Source organism: Ursus arctos, unplaced genomic scaffold (genome assembly GCF_023065955.2).
Source record: "Ursus arctos isolate Adak ecotype North America unplaced genomic scaffold, UrsArc2.0 scaffold_13, whole genome shotgun sequence".
Classification (NCBI taxonomy): Eukaryota; Metazoa; Chordata; class Mammalia; order Carnivora; family Ursidae; genus Ursus; species Ursus arctos.
Window position 1 is genome coordinate 8835752 of NW_026622797.1, and position 13609 is coordinate 8849360.

At 45.0% G+C, this 13609-nt stretch overlaps 1 long non-coding RNA gene across 1 annotated transcript in view; it reads right to left on the reverse strand.

Annotated features, from left to right (window-relative positions):
- LOC125283618 (uncharacterized) overlaps nucleotides 1-13386 on the reverse strand; it is a 51131-nt gene extending 37745 nt beyond the window's left edge. Inside the window, exons 1-2 of the long non-coding RNA XR_007191544.2 lie at nucleotides 13251-13386; nucleotides 8173-8343 (exon numbers count right to left, since the gene is read on the reverse strand). This is a non-coding gene — a long non-coding RNA (uncharacterized LOC125283618). The remainder of the gene's footprint in view (nucleotides 1-8172; nucleotides 8344-13250) is intronic.
- Nucleotides 13387-13609: the final 223 nt, after the last annotated feature.

The window sequence follows — 13609 nt, forward strand, 5'->3', positions numbered from 1 at the left end:
AGCTCCACCTTCCAGAATGACCCCCAGGCCAGCATAGAGGGGCTCAGAGGGTAAGGGTACAGTCTTGGAGACCCCTGACTCTGTACCCTTCCTGCTGGATAATCTCAGGCAAGTACCTTCACCTGTCTTTTGCTCAGGTTTCTCTTCCATACAAATTAAGATCATAATAGTCCTTATGGCTAGGGGTTTGTACAGATTAAAGAAGATAACGTGGATAGCGTTCTAGCCCAGTGCCTGACGCATTAGGTAAGCGCTCAGGAAACAGTGCTTCTTATTAATAAGACGCGAACCATGGTAAGCCAGTATCAACTGAAACTGGGTTTTCAGAATAGGAGTGTTGACCAGTTCGGTTTGTGTGTTAGCTGCTAGAGCTGCCGTGACGAAATACCACAAACTAGGCGGCTTAAATAACAGTAATTTATTTTCTCACCATTCTGGAGGATGGAAGCCCAAAATCAAAGTGCCAGCAGGGCTGGTTTTTTCTGAGGCCTCTCTCCTTGGCTTGCAGATGGCCGCCTTCTCCCAGAGTCCTCACATGGTCTTCCTTCTACGTGTGTTTGTGTCCAAATCCCCTCTTCTTGTAAGGACACCAGTCAGATCAGTCATATTGGATTAGAGCCCACCCTGATGACCTCATTGTAACTTAATTGCCCCTTTAAAGACCCTATCTCCAAATACAGTCACATTCTGAGGTCCTGGAGGTTAGGCCTTTAATATATGAATCTGAGATGGTGGGGGTGTGGGGGCACAATTTAACTGATAACAGTTTAGAAAATCTATTTACTTTGGTTGGGCTTTTTCTGGGAAATGACATAAGCTTGGAAGAGACCAGGAAAAGGAAATCTTTCTGCTCTGCTCTACCCGCTCTGAAGTCTGCTTCCAGAGCCCGGCCTGTGAAGGAGCCAGCAGTACCAAATGGAATGACCAAAACCTGCCTTGGTAGATGGAGTCCTCTGACACCGACCAGCTACCCAAACCCACAGCCCCACGTGTTAGCAGTTGAATTACGGTTCCCCAAATGTGACCTTATTTGGAGATACGGTCCTTATAGAGGTAATCAAGTTTAAAATGAGGTGTTTAGGGTGGGCTCTAACCCAATACAACTGTGTTGTAAAAGGGGGAAATTTGGACCCAAAGATACACACACAGGGATGGTATAAAGACACATTTACAGAGCTGAGGGCGGCCTAGAACGGGTCCTTCCTTCAGCCCTCTGAAGAAACCAATTCCACTGACACCTTGAGCTAGGACTTCTAGCCTCCAGAATTGTGGGGAAATGAATTCTGTTTAAGCAGATACTTTCTGATGGTGTCCCCAGCAACCCAACGTACCATCCTCCCTTCATTTGCCTGCCAGCTATCTCTTCAGTTTCTATTGGGTGCCAGGTGCTTAAGATACAATGATGAATAATGTACATTTCCTACCCTTAAGAAGTTTGTAGGCTTTGGAGGGGAAACAATTACATACAAAAATCATTTGTGTTGGGGCACCCAGCTGGCTCAGTCCGTAAAGCATTCGACTCTTGATCTCGGGGTCATGAGGGATTGTGAGCTCGAGCCCCATGTTGGGGGTAGAGTTACTTAAAAAAAAAACCAAAACTTAAATCTCTCAGGTTGAATGCGGCTGGTGTTCCATTTCCTTGTTGGTCAGGAAATAGGTTTTCAGTTTTTATTTTAATTTGGCATCAAAACACTGACTTTTGCTAAGAAGGAGGCATTCTCTGTAGGGTGGGGGGAATATCAGGTCTCCCTCAGTATCCTGCCTGCTGCCCTACACACCTAACTCCCCTTCCAATCTAGCCACCCTCCAGTCCTTCCCCCACATAGGATCAGAGTCTTTGGGAAGGCTGAAAATCAGGTCTTGCCACAGCTCAAACCATTCCACTCCTCTCTGGCTTAAAGCATTTCAGTGATTTCCCATTTTCCAATCATGAGCGTAACTCACTAGAATGGCACACACCCACGCCCTGGCATGGTCTCCTGGTTCAGCCATGCTGACCTTACTCCTCCCCAAGAACCTGGGCTTGCTGCTCCTTCTCCTGAATCCCCCTTCACTCCTCTCTTGACCTGGTCAATCAACCTCTCTCCAGAACTTGTTTATTCATCATTTCTCCTAGAGAGCTTTCCTTGAACACCCAACTTAGGGCAAATCTCCCATGGTCCTCACTAGCACCACGGACATCTGCCTCCCCATCATAGCTGAGATTTTTTTATTTATTTGTGCAATTCTAAGGTCTATGAAGGCCTTTCTATATCCATTCACTATAATATCCCCAGTGCTTGGACACATAGTTGGGGCTCAATAAATATTGTTTGGATGAATCAGTGAGTAAATGAGTGAGTGGGTCAGTACTGACCCCTAGAATTTCCAATTTGGGACGCAGCTATGTATTTGAAAAACAGTCAAGTATTAGTGAATATGAACAGAGTCAGTACAAATTTGAGCATTATCGTAGAAATAAACTTTTTGCCAAGTTGTTTATTGTTAAGAAGCTCCTTATCTCTGAAAATCAATTTCCTGCTATTACGCTTTGACTATGTTTTCTGAATATTTACTTACTAGTCTATTCACTACAAAATCTCTCATACGTGTTATAGAATTTTTAAGTAATTCTAATCTTTTTTTTAAACAGTCAGATATCAGTTGACTGGTGACAAGTTAATCGATTTCATTGCCAGACTTCAGAATTTTCCAGACCTTCTGAATAAATTTAAATTAATTGAATACCAAATGAGTTTGAAGGACGGTAAGGCAAAGGTGCATCTGCTCCGGAACACTGATCTACCAAATGTTCATTGGCTTGTGCTGGTGTCAAAAGCATTAGGATGAGCCCAGCAGCACCCCCACCCCCACCCCCACCCCCACCCCGTGATCTACTGTGGGCACGTGGATGTAAACAAATATTATAGCGCAGCAAGATAAGCGCACCAGAGGAACATTCAAAATGCTATCAACCCTACACGGCAAATGGACAATGTAAGACTTAACACAACCACCCCAGTGCTCCACATTTTATTTATCTATAAAAGATTTATTTGTTTTGAGAGAGAGAGAGAGAGCATATGTGCAGGGGTGGGTGGGGAGGCAGGGCAGAGAAGGGAGGGGCAGAGGGAGAGAATCCTCAAGCAGACTCCCCTCTGAGTGAGGAGCCCAAGGTGGGGCTTGATCCCAGGACCCCGAAATCATGACCTGAGCTGAAATCAAGAGTCCAACACTTAACCAACTGAGGCGCCCAGGGGCCCCGAGCTCTCTACATTTTCACAAGAATCATGATTGGAGAAGGAAACATGCTGAATAAAATAAGACTTAACTACAGTTTTCCTATAAGCACAACAAATCATTTGACATTCATCCTTTCTCACCTTTTAGAAAAAGTAAGCTGGCGAGCATGCTTCCTTACCTTGTCAGCTTTCCTGAGAATGCCCCTTCCTCTCTCGGCATTTCTTTGTATTCCTCCCCACACACTCACACCCCCTTCCTCCTTCACCAGTGCATTTCCCCCGGGGTGTAATTATGTTTTTACTTTGTAGTTGGTCTTTTGGCACTGAGTTCCCTAAGGAGAGGAACTCCTATTCCCTAAATCACCTGACTTTTCAGTATATCCTCCTTGATTCCTGGCTCTCTTAAAAATACAAATAAACCCTATCTAAATATTTAAGAACTCAGAGTGGATGAGGAAGTCAGAATCCTTAAAATACAGGTTCAATCTTTCAATGAGTTTGGAGTATATATGACACAGCTATCTATTTTTTTTAGATTTTTTTTTTAAGATTTTATTTATTTATTTGAGAGAGAGAGATCACTAGCAGGGGGAGGGGTAGAGGGAGAAGCAGACTCCCCTCTGAGCAGGGAGCCTGATGCAGGACTTGATCCCAGGACCAACCTGAGCCGAAGGCAGACACTTAACCAACCGAGCCACCCAGGTGCCCTGACACAGCTATCTAAACAACATGGAAATTGGGATAGAAATCGAAACTGTTAAATCCATACAAGGCAAACTTTCCTTTAGCTGTAAACATAATGTATTACTAACTGCTTCTCTTCTGGCCACATTGGGCAAAATGGTTCAGGTTAATCCAAATGTTTTTCATTGATATGTTTTTTAACCTGTCAGGTCCAATTAAGTCCTGAGAATACTAGCAAGTAAAGCTGTTGTATGATATCTGCATTCATAATTTATAGAAAGTAGAGTTTTCTGTTATGTAATTAGTTAACTAGAGATGTCCCTTCCTGAGAGGAGGGGGGGCTATGCGAGTGGCCTGCTGGTAGACAGGAAGTAGCCTCTCTTGCTCTCTGGCTCACTGTTTCCTTGGACCCCAGCAACGATTCCTTAGCCAATCATACAGAGTGATATGATAAGCCAAATAGTCACTCATTCATTCATGCATTCATTCATTCAACTAATATTTATTGACTGCCCTCTGGTGCCAGGCACTGTTCTGGGCCCTGGGGAAACAGCAGAGAACACAGCAGGCAAAGTGCCTGCCTTCACGGAGTTTACCTTCTAGCAAGTGAAACGGACCATAAATATATAAACAAGTAACTATATACTTATACTATCTGGTAGCGTTAGGTGATGTGAAGAAATTAAAGCAGAGGAAGGGGTCAGAGCTGATGAGAGCTGATATAAGGGACATATTACTGACATATCACAGTTTAGAATTTAAAAAGAGGGTTGCAGAAAAGCTCTATATGTCCTGCTGTTTCAGTGGCTGTATGATAATCCAAATTCATATTCAGGTGAAGATCAGATGCAACGACCTGCACTTCGCTGAATTTTAAAGCCGTACTCCTCTGCGTTCTTGGTTGTGAGTGACAGAAAACCCAACCCAAACAGGGGCAGGAAAGAAAAGGGAATCTCCTACTTTGCCTAACTGAAAACTTCAGGGGGGTTGGCCAGGCTGGACCTAGTTCAAACAGTATCATCTGGACCCCAACTTCTCTTTCTTCTCTTGGTTATGCTTTCTTCCATTTTTTTCTTCATTTTTAGATAAGCCAAGCAGATATCTGAACACCTGGAAGTCCATCTCTAAGTCTCCCAAGAGTTAAAACAAAACCAAACCCAGAATTCAGTCCCACTGGAGGAATTAAAGATCTTTTCTGAAACCAATCACTGTGGACAGGGGGATTCCATTTCCTCATTGGCCATTCTGAGACATATGCTCAAACTCAGAGCAGAGGATTGAGGCAGCTCACCAAACCATATGGACCAAAGATGGGGAGTGAACAAGTCCCCAAGGCAAGCACTGGTTCGGTTACTGGAAGAAGGAGGAAAGGATATTGGGGAACTAAAATCAGGAAATGTCCGTGACCACATACAGAAACTCTACTCTTGTACATCCCCACCCACCCACACACCAATTTCGCTAGTGATGTCACAGATAACGTCTTTTTATATTTTGAATCCATTAACATGGTTGTATAGTTTATAGTTCAGGCTTTGGGCCTTTAAATCCTAGAATTGAGAGTGATTTATGCCCCGCCATTACAATGTTACGGGATTCTCTATTTGTCTATGTATTCACCTTAATCAGAGAACTTTATATTTTCTTATTTTCATATGCCTTTGTGTTGATGTACAAGTCATTCGTTTTATTTTTTTATTTAAATCCAATTAGTCAACATATAGTACATCATTAATTTCAGATGTAGAGTTCAGTAATTCATCAGTTGCATATAACACCCAGTACTCCTCACATCACATGCCCTCCTTAATAGTCATTCATTTTAAGAGGAAAGTGTGTGTGTGTATGTGTGTATTTATATATATACATAAATTTCTATTTGGCAAAGTCCTGGTACTTCAGAACCTTGGGGTTTGTTTTTGTTCTTTCTTATGCCCTTTTTTTAAAGTAAGCTCCATGCCCAGCATGGAGCCCGATGTGGGGCTCAAACTCACGACCCTGAGATCAAGACCTGAGCCAAGATCAAGAGTTGGATACTTAATCAACTGAGCCATCCAGGCGTCCCTTGGCTTTTTTTATATATATATATAATTATGATATTTTCCTTTAAGCTTGAATCATTTTCAAGGTGCTTTCAGTCTCTTGGATTTTTCCAGAACTTTAGGTCACCTACACCTAGTCTCTGAACTTAGCAGAGGTAAATCCCAATCTTCAAGTCTTAGAAAGACCTAACAGCTAAGGGTCTCAAATAAATTGTTTTCTCCTCAGTGTATTTCTCTCATTGATTGCACGGCTCAGAATCCCATCAAAATATAACATCCTCCAAGATCCATTCATGGTGAGCATTTGGTGGCACCATGCCTGGTGGGGTCCTCTACAAGTGGCATGTCCTGTTTTGGAAAGCAGAGGTCCTGGAACCCTGGAGATTTTCTGCAGAGCACCTTTACAACACCACTTCCTCCGAAGATCCCTGCTGGACAGTCCCTTTGTAGTGCACCTTGTGAAGCTCAAATGGGAAACCCAACTTTCTCCAAGTCCGAAGCAGCTATGGTATTCAAACAATTAGGGATTTAAACAATTTGACTGTTTTTTAGTTTATCACAGACCGCAGAGTTATAAATAACAAACATAGAGGCTTGGTGCTGAAAATATCTTACAGGTTTTCTGAAAGGAGTTGCCATGTTTGCTGTATCGCTGTGGTGTGTACGGGCACGTGCCAACAGCAGTATCTGTTTCCTGGCTACCATCCAAGCTACAGCTGAACTTTTAGGTACTTTTCACTGCAAATTAAATGCTCTCCAATAGCCTGTGCATTTGTCATATGGTTTATCGGTGACATTATTGGGCAGCTTTCGCTAATAATTATCTAGGCTTCTCAACTTAGAATCCAGCACTTTACAACATTCTGTTAAGACTGTAGAGTTCATCACACAAGACAACCATTGCTACATATTGTAGAGGTGCCTCATTTGGGTAAATGCAAATGTGAGAGATAAATCCAGAACCGGAATGGAAATGGAATGTGGCAATCAACATACAAATTGGGATCCAGGCCATACTTTTTAGAGCTTGCTTTTCTACCCCTGGCTCACCTGCTTCCTACAGTTTTCTCCCTTCTCTTTATCTGGCCCTGATCTCTCTCACATGAGAAAGAAAGACATCAGGTACCCTTCTTACCGCTCCGAAGAATGTGAGCTCTTTATTCTTTGACCTCACCACACTTTGTAACTCTCACAGGAGTTCCCTAGACCTGTGCAGTGTTCTGGTTATCTGGCACATCTTATCCTTGCCCTCACTGGCTAGGCTGAGGGGTGTAAGTTTCATCGTGAAACTTCCCACGTTTGCAGTGTGTCTCAGTGTCATGCAGCACGCATGATTGCCTGGCGCAATGATGTCTGACTCTTAATTGTGTGGTTCCTGCATGAAATCCCCTCACTATCTTCTTTCTTAAAAATGTGCATCCCACTTTGGTATATCTCCTTGAAGCAATTTTTGGATAAATTTCAAGGAGTTGGTGATTCGTTTCTACAGTGGAAGTATCGTTCTTTTTCGAAAATAAGAAGGCCATATTCCAGGCCATGCTCTTAAGAAGAGGAAATCCCCTGAAACAGAAGCATACAATTTCGGGGGTTAATGAAATATGGAGAGGATACGGGATGCCAAGTTTCATTCTATGGCAGGTGGACACTGAGCCTTAGACATATTTTCTTCTTTCTAATAGTAATTGATAAATTTTTCACTTCTCGTTGTAAAAACGAAAAGCGAAGCAAAGCAAAGCTGTGACAGCACTCTGTAAATTTTGATGTGCTCTGGAGATGTGTCTTCAAGGGTTGGCAACAACGAGACATAAATATTACCAGCTGGTATTTGAATCATGTTTTTACTTGATAGGGCAGATTTTTATCAGTTCTACTTGATACAAGAGAAAACTGCAGTCATCGAGGTCACCCAGCGACTCCAAGGTCGCGTTCTATTTCAGACCCGAGTCTCTGATTCCATCTCTTGCATGGTGCCCATGACCCACCCTTGTTGAGGAGAAGAATCCGGTTCTTCACAGAAATCAGGAAGGACCCAAGAACTAGAGGTCAAGCTCTGGTTGCTGTCTTTCATTCCAGCCTGACTATGTTCTCCCAGAAAGCTGCTTGGGCCCTCTGGCCCCTGTCTTCCAGACCATTGTCCCCCAGCGTATACACGTGTACCCCCGCACGCATGCACACACCCAGTCTAGAGAACAAAGAGCAGGGTGCGGAGTCCCTGCCTGTTTTACCTTCACGTTCCCACAGAGACAGCCAGGATTACGTGCTGTGAGAATGGGAGCCAGAATCCCCTGCCATCCAAGCAGGGATGGGCAGCCACTGTTCATCACCTCAGCAATTCCCACGATGCCAGGGGACGGCCTCCCTCTGGAACAGCTCATCAGTTCAGGTATTCTGCAGGCCTGCCAATTTAGTAAATATTTATTAGAGGAAGTGACCAACATTTATTTATTGCGTATCTACTCTGTTCAACACACAATACTACGACTAATAATTACAATTTCCTGGGCAACACTCAGAGCATGAACTGACTCCAATAAATATCACAATAGCTCTAGGTGATTGTGGTTATTTTACAGACGAGAAAAGACACATGGCTTTAGGACCTTGCTCAGGGTTTATAAGAGGGTGAGTGACAAACCCAGGTCTGGTTCACTCCAGAACCACCCAGCTGTAGGCAAGGAGCTGGGGATATTGTGAAGGACGGTGGCCTGTATACAGCTAACTCCCATACTGGGTGTGATGGGTAGAATTGTGTCCCCCAAAAAGATATGCTGAAGTCCTGATCCCCAGTACCTCAGAATATGAGCTTATTTGGAATGGGGGAATTACAGATGTAATTAAGCTAAGGTAAGATGAGGTCAGATTGACGTAGGCCGAAACCTTAATCCAATACGACTGGTGTTCTTAGAAGAAGAAAATAGACACAGAGAGAAGGTGGCCATGTGATGACCAGGCAGAGACTGGATGATGTGGCCACAAGCCAGGGAGTGCCTGGAGCTCCCAGAAGCCAGAGCAAGGAGGAAAGAGCCTCCCCAGGAGATTTCTGAGGGAGCTTGGCCCAGCTGACACCTTGATTTCAGCCGTCTGGCCTCCGGAACTGTGAGACAACAAATTTCTGTTGTTTTAAGCCACCAAGCATGTGACGCTTTGTTATGGGAGCCCCAGGAAGCTAATAAACCAGGTAAAATGAAGAATGTTTTAACAGCGGTACACAGCAAGTATTATAAAAATTAGTCTGTTGTATAGGAAAACAGACTGGGAAGACCTAGAAAGGGGAAAAAAAAAAGTACGCTGCCTTTGCACTTGGTCTTAAAGGGTAAGTAGGCTTCAGGAAGTGAAGAGGTGGGGCAGAAGGGCTGAGGGGCAGCCCCGGGCCATGGAAAGGCACAAGCCCAAGCACAGAGGGGGAGCCTCTGGCCAGCCTTGCGGGGGAGAAGGCCCTGTGTCAGTGCAGCAAGGGGGCGGGGAGAGATTGTCAGGCTGTCTGCCCCCCTCTCTTCAATGAGAAGTCCAAGGTGTCTCCTCGGGGCCCAGGACCATCTTGCCCCAAAGCAGATTTACTCTGCTGGACAGGACGTGGTCCACCCCTTTTCTGCTTGTTTTCATAATGACACCACCCTGCTCCCCAGTCTCCTTGCTCTTCAGCGTAGTAGTCAGGTCTTCTGGGCAGGGCCCTCCATTCATTTGTAGGTCCCTCCCTGGAACTGAGTCCTTCCTCTGGTATCTGGGCCTTGAACCTTCCCTGAGTCTGGCGACTCCTTCCAGTTACCTATGGTAACTCCCAGTGAGCTGCCTGACTGTGCCCTCTGCCCAGCTCAGCCAGCCTCTTTGGCCCCACAGATGGCCTGGTTCCAGGTCCCCGTTCTTCCCGGCTACTCCAGCAGGCCCTGCCTTCAGCTAGGGCCCTGAAAGTTTGTGAGCAGGAGTTTGACACGATCTAAGCCAGAGCTCTAGCTGCTGTATCAGTGTTGAACTGAAAAATAGACCATGGGGAAGCTGTGTCTGGCAGGAACAGGGAGCTTCATGAGTATTTGTCGGCTAAATAAACAGATAAAAAAGCAACAATATGAAGATTATTGGAATTGTCCAGAACAGAGGTACTGAGCACCTCAAAGCAGTCTTGCCCCATTTTAGATAGAGATGACAGCAGGACAGGGGATGGGGGGCCATGGGCTCTGTGATGTAGAGGGGAGAGTGAGGGCTTTGCTGTTCAATAGTCTGGCTTCAGTCCTGGCCCTGCTGCCTCCTGGCCATCCACCTTGGGGAAGTGACTTCACCTTCAAGCCTCAGCTTCCTCCCCCATGGCACTGAGCCGTGAACACCCACGTCTCAGAGCAACTGGGAAGAGGAAACATGGGGTCCTGAACTGTTAAAGTTTGTGGTGGTCTGCATGTGGGGAAATGGGTCAGTGGGCAGTAGACCCTCACCCTAGACTCTAATTACTTGGAGGAAGAATCAAGAAATGAGGCATCACCCAGGTTCTTAAGGGTCTGGAGAAGGGGTTACCTGCAGGCATGCAGACTCAGACAATAAAACAAGGAGCAGTCTAATACCTTGCAGGGGACTGGCACTTACTAAGACGGCTGAGAAAATCCAGGGCAATGATACGAATGACCAAATCTGGGTGCGACATGGAAACGAGAAGTAGAAGCCCAAAGCCAGCTGGAGTTCCTTGACGCATGTCATAGTGTCCAGACCCAGGGTGCTGGGTCCACACAGACCCTGGGGGCTGGCAGACTGCTGTATGGACTCAGTGACTCTAGCTGGGGGAGAAAAGGGCTGGAAACCAGGCTGGGAAAATAGCAGTGGGAGTCAGGTTGGAAAAAGAAAGGGCAGATATGAGTGGAATTGTCCAGGATAAGTCCGGAGGGTGTGGATGGGATGGGGGAAAGGAGCTGTGGATGATGCAGACATTTACAACCAATCTGACTGCCAAGCGGGCACTGAGTGTCTTCAGGGGTAATCTGACCTGTGGCCGGCCTGGCAGAGCCTTGGAGCGGAAGCAAGTTTTCTTGTACCCCTCACTCCCAGAGTACCTGGGCATGGAGGAGGACAGGCTGATCTCCCAGTTATCCACACAACGGGCAAGCCAAGCACCGTCCTAGCCACATGCATACGTCTCTTAGCAGCAAAGGGACCCTTCTCAGATGACGGTGTGCTGCTTTCACTTTTTCAGAGGTCTGTGCTACAAAGGTTCACAACACTTATAATCGAGTAGAAATGAAATACCACTCTGAATTCTACAACAAACATTTTAAATTTTATCATTAAATTCACATTTAATGATCAAACAATGAGCATGATAGTAAGAGACAAAAGTTAGGATAAAATGTCCAAGTGCAGGGGCACCTTGCTGGCTCAGTTGGTAGAGCGTGTGACTCTTGATCTTGGGGTTGTGAGTTCGAGCCCCACGTTGGGTGTAGAGATAACAAAAAATAAATTTTTTAAAAAGTATCCAGGGCACCTGGGTGGCTCAGTCAGTTAAGCATCTGACTCTTGATTTTGGCTCAAGTCATGATCTCAGGGTCATGAGATCGAGCCCCGTGGCAGGTTCCATGCTCAGGGCAGAGTCGGCTTAAGAACATTTGCTGCAACATGGACGGGACTGGAGGAGATAATGCTAAGCGAAATAAGTCAAGCAGAGAAAGACAATTATCATATGGTTTCACTCATTTATGGAACATAAGAAGTAGGAAGATCAGTAAGAGAAGGAAGGGAAGAATGAAGGGGGGGGTAAACAGAAGGGGGAATGAACCACGAGAGACTATGGACTCTGGGAAACAAACTGAGGGCTTCGGGGGGGTGGGGACGGGATAGGCCGGTGATGGGTATTAAGGAGGGCACGTATTGCATGGTGCACTGGGTGTTGTACGCAAGTAATGAATCATGGAACTTTACATCAAAAACTAGGGATGTACTGTATGGTGACTAACATAATAAAAAAATATTATTATTTAAAAAAAAAAAAGAATCCCCCTCTCCGTCTGCCCCTCTCCCTGCTCATGCATGGGCTCTCTCGCTCTCAAATAAATAAATACATCTTTTTTAAAAAAATCCAAATGGAGCAGCTAAGCCCGTTCTGGACATAGTCCAGCAGAGATCTTTATGAGATCCATTTGTTTATAATGGGACCTCATATATATCCACATTGAACAAAGAGGGACACTGAAGAGAAAACTGCCCTGTCGGACATTAAGTGATGCTGACCGCCAAGCCACAGGCAGTCAGACCCAGGTGCACGTGGGAACTTCATGCATGATAGAGGTGACACCACCAAGCAATGGGGAAAGGATGGACCTCAAAGTGAATGAGCTGGGGAAACTGCCTCTCCGTATGGAAAAAAAGTAAAATTGTGTCCATACTTAATTGCATGGAAGGGTGGGCTACATTTCTGGGGGGATAAAAACCTACATGTTTTAAAAACTAAAAAGATTAATGGAAGAAAATGAAGGGAATGTCTTTCTGAAATAAGGAAAGAAAATACTTCTAAATTGAATGTTAAGGACATAAAACTATCAGGCAAAACGTTGATGAATTCTATGAGAAAGAATACCATGAGCAAAATTAACGTAGCTGATGGAGAATGTATTCGCGATGTCTAAAACTGCCAGGGGATTAATAGCCAGAAAATGTAGGAATCTCTTGCAAACAATAAGGAAACGCCAACAAAAACAGGCAACAGAAAGGAATATTTTCTGAATAAGGAAATCCAAAAGGCCAACAGCATAGTAGAACCACTCAAATATGTTAGTGATCAGAGGAATGCAGATTAAAGCAATAATGAGGTGTTTTGTAGTTATCATCATGTCACCGACCATGTGTGGTCGGATGTGAAGATGTGGGACGCCCCCAAGCCCTGCAGGGGGGTGCAGATGTGAGAGCCATTCTGACACTCCTTTAGTCAGTTTATACACGCTCAGACTTTTTCCCCTAAAGATTTATTTATTTAAGAGAGAGTGAGCACGAGTGGCAAGGGAGAGGGAGAAAGAGAATCCCAAGCAGACTCCGCACTGAGTGCAAAGCCCCCACGCAGGACTCGATCTCACGACCGTTGGATCACCATCTGAGCCAAAACCAAGAGTTAGACACTTAACCGACTGCACCACCAGGTGCCCGTATACACTGAGACTTTTGACTAGGGTGACCACTCATCTTGATTTGCCTGGGACAGTCTTGGTCTATGCCTCTTGTCCTGGAGTAATTATTAATAGTGTCTCCTTTCATTCTCTAAATTGTTCTTATTCAAATAATAAGTAATATGACCACCTTTGTAAGCCCCAACAATTTCACTGGTGATTATACATACCAGTGAAATGCGCAGGTCCGTAGAAATCTGTATGCAACCTTTGTGGCATCCGTGGGCGTAACTTGAATGTCCAACCTGGGAGAGAGGGCAGGGGACACGCGGTGGATATTCACCGGATGGATGATGTACGTGTAAGGAAACCTACAGCAGCACAGATGGATAATAATAAGAAAGAAAATACATCAGAAGGAGATACACAATTTGTATCATTTTTAAAAGATTTTATTTAAGAAAGAGAGAGAGAGAGAACGAGCGGGGGGAGGGGCAGAGGGAGAAGCAGAAGATCCCAGGACCCCGGGATCATGACTTGAGCCGAAGGCGGCTTACCCGACTGAGCCACCCAGGCACCCCTTATATCA